Source organism: Mandrillus leucophaeus, unplaced genomic scaffold (assembly GCF_000951045.1).
Source record: "Mandrillus leucophaeus isolate KB7577 unplaced genomic scaffold, Mleu.le_1.0 Scaffold389, whole genome shotgun sequence".
Taxonomy (NCBI): domain Eukaryota; kingdom Metazoa; phylum Chordata; class Mammalia; order Primates; family Cercopithecidae; genus Mandrillus; species Mandrillus leucophaeus.
Genome location: NW_012104131.1, coordinates 2,121,055 through 2,128,876, shown reverse-complemented (window position 1 = coordinate 2,128,876; position 7,822 = coordinate 2,121,055).

Sequence of the window (7,822 nt, the reverse complement as noted above, 5' to 3'; positions counted from 1 at the left end):
CAGAGCTAGTAAATATTTTAACGAGAATTTCACCCAAGGATTCTCTTGCTCTAAACCTACACTCTTTCTTAGGCCAAGCACCCATCAAAGCATTATTCTATTATTTAAGTGTCAGAATAATGAAAAAACACCCAGCATTTCTTAGAGAAGAAAGTTAATGTGGGCTGAGGCTGGCAAGGACAGGATCAGAAAGAGGTGACTTTTAAGCCAACCCTTAGGAGAAGATGGAGAAAAGGTAGAGATGTTTTGCCATAAAGAATAGCTGGCTGTTATTGATAGGAGCTGAATTAAGAGAACACATGGACACTTTGTGGGGAACAACACACACTGGAGCCTGTTGGAGGGGGGTGGGATGAGGGAAGGGAGAGGATCAGGGAGAATAGCTAATAGATGGTGGACTTAATACCTAGGTGATGGGATAATCTGTGCAGCAAAACCATCATGGCACACATTTACCTATGTAACAAACCTGTACATCTGGCACATGTACCCTGAGCTTAAAATTAAAGTTGAAGAATAAAAAAGGAATAGCATGTCATAAGGAAATAAATAGTCTCATAGAACGTTCAGTCTAGGCCTCATAAGAGATTGCCTTTTTTTTTTTTGCTTCATCTCTTTGGGACAAATGTTCCTGCCTGATTTAATAGAAATGGTATTTTCTCTGCAGATACCTTTGAGCCATACTCTGCGATGCAGAGATATTTTATGTTGGAACCAGCTCTGTCAGCATGCTTGAATAAGCAGAATTATTCCTCTAAGCTATCTGAAATGGAGCTGAGTTACCAATAAGCAAATCATAACACACAAGAATGGAAAAGACGAACACTTATTCCATCCAACTAGTGCTTACATTAATCTGATTAATTAAAGCATGAATGACAACTGTTTACTTGTGAGTGCTGTGAAAGAGCAGCATTAAATTAGCCCTTCACCCTAGGAGACACACTGTGATTGTTGGCTCTCATCCTGTTTTTAGCCTCATTGCTTTCTCGTGTTTCCTACTAGTGGAAGCTGGGCCAGTGCATAGCCAGTGAAGGCGTTCTCTTGTTTCACTGGTGACCAGACTCAAACAAAAGCAAGGTTTTTATATTGAAATTAGTCAGGAAACTTGCCATCAGACAAGTACATACGCATGATCACAAGGCCACTACCCAAATGGAGGCAACAAAATGAGAGTCATCTTTTGCCTTTTTGAAGATTTTTCCAGAGGGGTTTAGTTCCCAGTTGGATTTTATCTAATTAAGTTTCCTCTAAATGTTTTTATAAACAGCAAGTTTATTTCCAGTTTTCTATTGTTTGCATTAACTATGGGGGTTAATAATTTCTCATATTTATCAGTGGAGATAAATTATTTTTATTGAATACGTTCTAACAAAAGATGCTTTGAAGTTGTTTTCGGAAATATTTAAGAACCTAAAGAATGTGACCAAAACTTGCTCATAAAATAGCCTTTTGCTCAGGGTCTTATGTTGGCTTGGATTCTGGCTTTGACCTTGTAATGTCAGTCTATAGTGACCACATTAAATATTACTTGGACTTATTAAGATCTTCTGCCTTCAAAGAAGAACAAAAAAGTGTTGATAGTTTTTAAAATAAAGAAATGAAAGCAATAGGGTGTGAGAAGTGACTTAAAATTGAAATAAACTCAAAATAAAATTGAATTTGTAAATAATTGGTTATGACATGGAGTGCCATACAACTGAAAATATTTGACTGTAGAGATTTCTTGGTGAAGAAGAACAATATTTGGGGTCATAATTTTAAATATAACTTTGAGTTCTGTTTAAATAAACATAAGGTTTATTTAAAATTTAGACAAGATAGAAGGCCAGAGAAAGAAAGGGAAGCTTCATTTAGTAAGTGAAAATGTATGTTATAGCATTTATCAAATTCATAAGATATTTGACCAAGTGATAAATATAAAGCTTATGTTCTGAAAGGGTAGACAAGAAATACAACCAGGTTTGTGGCGGAAAGTTGTATAAGTATATTGATAATATCCTTTTTAAAATTTGTTCACCTGAAGCCTCTCTTGATCACTTCCTTGCCTCCAACCTTGGAAATTTTGTTAGCTCTGCCCCATTACTTGGCTCTCTCTATTACATCTCTAATACTTGGCTGTATTACAAAATATATCCCACTCAGTGGTAATCTTGGTTTTGTTTCCTTCTCATCTATTAGAAAGTGAGCAACTTGAAGCAGAGGCTTTGCCTTATCTTTGTGTCCCTAGCACCTTGCCAAAGGCCTGCTAATAAATGATTATCATATTGAATGGGTCTACACAATGTTCTCAGTATGCTCAGACATCTGTGATCACCTTTACTTACAGAGACAGGGCAGGTTTGAAATATTTGCCCCTATCTTTTTAAGCTACTACCTGGAGGTGCAAACTAGGTGGAGGAGAGCCCAGGAGCTATTTCTAGGAAGAAAGCATTTCTCTGATCCTTTGCTTCTGCCCACAGTGTTAATAACATTTTGTTCTGCACCCACACTCTCAATTTCATTCCAGCTGGGACTCTTCTGATTAGCATCCTGCTCTTTGCCTTCCCAGAGACAGAATAAAAGAAGGAGCCACAATAACAGAATTAGACAAATTGTGACTGTGTCTTATGTCAATGTCAAAGGGAGAAAATATAAACAAGTTCAAAACTTGTCTCGGGATAGTTTTTTTTTTTTAAGATAGAGTTTCGCTCTTGTTGCCCAGGTTGGAGTACAATGGCACTATCTCGGCTCACTGCAACCTCCGCCTCCCGGGTTCAAGCGATTCTTCTGACTCAGCCTCCCGAGTAGCTGGGACTACAGGTGCCTGTCACCATGCTCGGCTAATTTTTGCATTTTTAGTAGAGGCGGGGTTTCACCATGTTGGTTAAGCCGGTCTCAAACTCCTTACCTCAGGTGATCCTCCTGCCTCGGCCTCCAAAGTGCTGGCATTATAGGCATGAGCCACCGTTCCTGGCCTCAGGAGAGTTATTAAGTACAGCCTGCTGATAACTTCAAAATAACTTTGTATTAGTTTATGATTTCAGAAATACCTTCACAAACTTTTTTTTTTTTTTAATTTGATTGATCCTTATAGCAACATTGTCAGTTTGGGTGAGGGAGGGGGCTATAATGCTGTATCCACACGAAGGAATCTGCTTTAGTTGGTTGGTAAAGTGTTCACAGGACCTGCGATTTACAAGATTGATATACAGATGATATTGGAAAGGGAAAAATGTTACCAATAGAGATAACAATGTACGAATGAAACAGAGGCATAAAAATGTGTGTTATAATTCAGAATACTCAGTAGTACAGAAACTAAGCATACATGGTGAAGAGGGGACGGAACCTACAAAGGTAAAGCAGCCAGGAATCACATCAGAAAGGATCTTGCTTGCCATGTTAAGGGGCGTGGACTTCATCCTTGGACAGTAGTGAGTCACTGAATGCTGTTCAACCGGAGACAGCTATGACTAGTTCTGTGCTTCATAAAAATTATTCAGAAGCATTGTTGCTCATCATTAGGACAGAAGCATGCCGTTTTTTCCTGCTTCAAAATATATCCTGTTCACACTTGAAATTCAATTGCATGATCCTACCCAAGGTGAAGGGCAATTACCAACCGACTCATTGTAAATCTGACTCTTCTTCTCTGAAGAAAGACTCTCTGGATGAAGGTGAGGGGGACTTTTGCTATTATAGGGATAATCTCAGATACATTTAAATTTATTAAAAATCATTTGCAACTATTATCCCATTATTATTAATAAATTAAATATGATATTCTTTATGTTTAGAATACTGTGTCTGATCAGAAAGAAATGATAGTGGAAGAAGGAAGGCAGAAGAAGAGCAATCAGAGCATTAGGTGGAGAACCAGGAGAGAGACCTGACTTGCTGGTGCATGGCAGAGAACCTGAGTTTTGTTGCTGTAACCACAACTGCTACTGAATTTATCCCAACAGCAAAACTCCCACTCTTACATTTTAAGCCTTTTCTGCTGGTACTCTTCTACACTTACAAGGCTGGATGACTCCTAAAAAGTGTTAAAAATACTTGACTGTAGCCTAGGGATATGTATTTTTTTAATGTGTGGGTAAAGAGTTTTCCTTCTTCAACACGTTCAATTGAAGAAAGCATTTTATGCCTATTTCAAAACACATGCACAAATTCAGGAGCAGTGAGATGAATTCTCTGCAGTTATTTTGATTTGTGTTGTTTCCCCCTTGGAATTTGTGGACAGAAACTGTTATGTTAGGCTTCACATCATTAGTTATGTTCCAACTTGAACTTTAAAAGTAGGGCTGGGGGGCTGAGGGAGTGATTACCCCTGAGGATCCTTTTATCCTTTTAGGGGCAGATGAGGTAGATGAGTCCCTACTTTTATAACTAGAGAAACTGGATAGCCTAATGTTTCTGATGATATGTTCTCTTATGTTCTGTTACAAAAATAAACTAACCCCAAGATACTCTTTTAAAAAGAGTTCTGCTGTCCAATATTTATTTTAAATTCTTCTTATAAAAAGCTCTCTATTAAAGAATCATAATACACATTAGTGATTTAAATATCTTAAGAAATCCTTCAGTAACAAAATTAATCTGTTTAACATTTTGTTGCTTGCCCTTTACTTCCTCTCTTCTTTCCACGTGTCAGAATGTGGACATGAATGTCAGTCAACCTCAAATATGAGGCTGAGGAAAATGCCCTAAGAGGGAACACAACAGCAAAGTGGGTCCCTGTCCATCTTGCAAAGGAAAGCTTGCCTTACATCCTAGACTTTTATGGTGAGATAATTTTTTGTCCTGCTTTAGTGAGGGTTTTTAAGTTTCATTTGTTGTAATATCTCAGCTTATACACTCTTATACTCAACATGCTTAAACTATTTTGACCACAGAAGTTGTCTTATGCTCTCATTGGAAAATCTGCTGTTAATAACATCTTGAAGACTACATTTCTAAAAAAGATATTTAGGCAACACTGGGCATACCAAAGGATTCTTTAATTCTGATTTCTTGGTTAACAATCCTTACTCTTTGCATGGCTTGTTCCATGATTTTCGTATTCTCTATTTCCTGGTTGGAATCTCTTTAATTGCTGACACAGGACCCATAGTTCACCTATCTGATGGCTCTTCTGAATCCTCCACTGGGTCCTCTGGACCTGGCCAGGATACAAGGGATAAAAGAGTACATTAAAGATTACTTGAGAAGTTTGGAGGACCATTGTGCAGCAGGTGAACATCACTCTTGCTTAATACTGTATTGGTTATAAGTCAGTCACATGGTGTTATTAACTGCCAGGGAACTGGGAGATGTAGTTTAGTTGTGTGTTAAGGAGGAAGGTGAAATCATTTGATGAACACAGAGAGTTGTTTCTGCTCTCCTTGAAAAATATCAGAGATTCCCATCTTTAATTCAACTCTTTCTAGTTGTACTCTCTTTTGGAAATACATTAATGCTTCTTCACGGAGCCAGGCAAAGCAATGAGACCACTCACTGCAATCCTTATGAGGAAGTGTATATCCTCTTCATGGTCAAGGCTGTTTTGTTTAGTGGAAAGAAAGTTGGTTGAAGAATAAGGTGGTCAGATTTCTAGTTCTCTCTCTTGAGGTTATAGCTTTCTTAAGTCTCTATTTTAGTCAGGGTTCTCCAGAGAAACAGAACCAATAAGACAGATAGATATAGATAGAAAGATAGATAGATAGATAGACAGACAGACAGATAGATAGATAGTTGATGGATGGATAGATAGATAGATAGATAGATAGATAGATAGATAGATAGATAGATAGACTATATGAGATTTGTTAGGAAAATTGGCTTAAGGAGTTATGGAGGTTAAGAAGACGCAGGATGGACCATCTGCAAGCTGAAGAACCAGGAAAGCTCGTAGCGTAGATCAGCCCGAGTCTGAAGGCGTAATGATGGGAAGCCCATGGTGTAATTCTCGGTCTGAAGCCAAAGTCCTGAGAACTCAGGGGGCCACTGGTGCAAGTCTAGGAGTCCAAAGGCCATAGAACCTGGAGTTCTGATGCCCAAGGACAGGAGAAGAGGGATGACCCAGTTCCAGAAAACAGAGAGAGAGAAAGTGATTATGCCTTTCCTCTGCCCTTTTGTTCTCTCTGAGTCTCAGCCAATTGAATGATACTCACCCACACTGAGTGAGGGTGGATATTGCTTCCTTATTCAGTCCAGCAAGTTCAATGCTCATCTCCTACACAAGTGACCTCCCAGACACACACAGAAATAATATTTTGCTGGCTATCTGAGTACTCCTTAATCCAGTCAAGTGGACACCTAAAATCAACCATCACTGTCACCTACCTTTTCTGAGGATCAATCTCCTGATTTATAAAATAAGAGAGAAGTTTACATATTAAATCTGATCATAGTATTTTGTTATTTAAGAGCCGAAGTGGATGTAGGAGCTAGGTGTCCCTACATCAGACCCAGTGTCAGAAACCATTTGACAACACCTCTGACAGGTGTTCAAATTCTAGCAGAATTCAGAGAAATATCTGTCTGCCAAGGCAGCTCTATTTATTGCCATCAGTTATCATTAAGTCCTTTCTAGTATTGAGCAAAAATGTAATGGGAAAATCAGCTAGAACTTACATATTTGAGTCCTCCTTCTTCACCTGGTCACATGTGAGTCAACTGGCAGTCCTCATTATCCCCCTTTCCACTAAATTTACCATCTATCTTCATAATTGTTCAGATATTATCCTGCATTGTTCAGCAATCTCATCTGCAAGTGTTTGTTTCTCTTTCTATCCACTCTTCCAAAAACTCTGTCCCATCAAATATCCATCAGGAACATTGAAAGCCACTGATGGATATTTGATATCTGGAGACAGCTTTATCTTTCTTCTGTATGAGTGCAACTTGGATTTCAACATTGATATCTTTTATTCTTGACTCACCATTCCATCTGCTCCACTCGTACATGATAATGTGGCTTCAATCCCTGCTATAAACATGGCTTAGGATGCTACTTCTGCATATTTTGCCCCTTCTTGCTCCATAGCCTCATATGAAAACTTGTAGGTTGGCCCCTAGACTCCTTTTATCCAAAAAGGAGATGGGTTAGATTTCCAAATATGCAGTCATTTCCCCACAAGTCTTCTACATACAGAAAAGGTAAAGATAAAAATGGAAACTTAAGCCAACCTCTGGCAATTCAATGGTACTCTCTTGTGTACATGATAACAATGCATCTGAAAAATGCTAGATGAGGTATTAGATCTGGGAGATACTGGTTTCACCAAGCATATCTCGTCATTTCTAAGGTTTTCTAGTTACTGACAACGAATCACTGCTAATTTTTCCATGCTTTTGTCACAATTACTGACCTCAAGAAGACAAAGAGTTCCATGTGTTCTTTGAATGGATTTGAAACCTTGTGCATCCAAAGATTCTGTTGACTTCCACTCTGCAAACTGACTTTGACGTAACGATGACTCCGGCAGGCTGGGAGGATATTACTCCCCCAGGAAAATGCTGCCGCATTTCTGTTTACGCATGTAGCTGAACTTGCTGAGGTAGTAGGATCAACTAACCAACAAAATCTTCTTTGAGACCTGAGCACTTTCCTTTGGGGCCACCTCCTTGAGTTCAGCCTGCATCATTCCTACCCTTGGCTGGTCACAGGAACAGTTATGACAGTATATCTGCACAGATATTGAAGACATGACTAGCTTAAGGGCCTTCTATGTCCCTTCCTTTACCATTAACCTTAGGCTAGAATTTATTTCTGATAGTTCCATCCTGGCGGTGGTTTTCTCCTCCTTTGCAGAACGTATTTAAGCTACTACTCTGATTTTAATTCTTCTCTCTACTT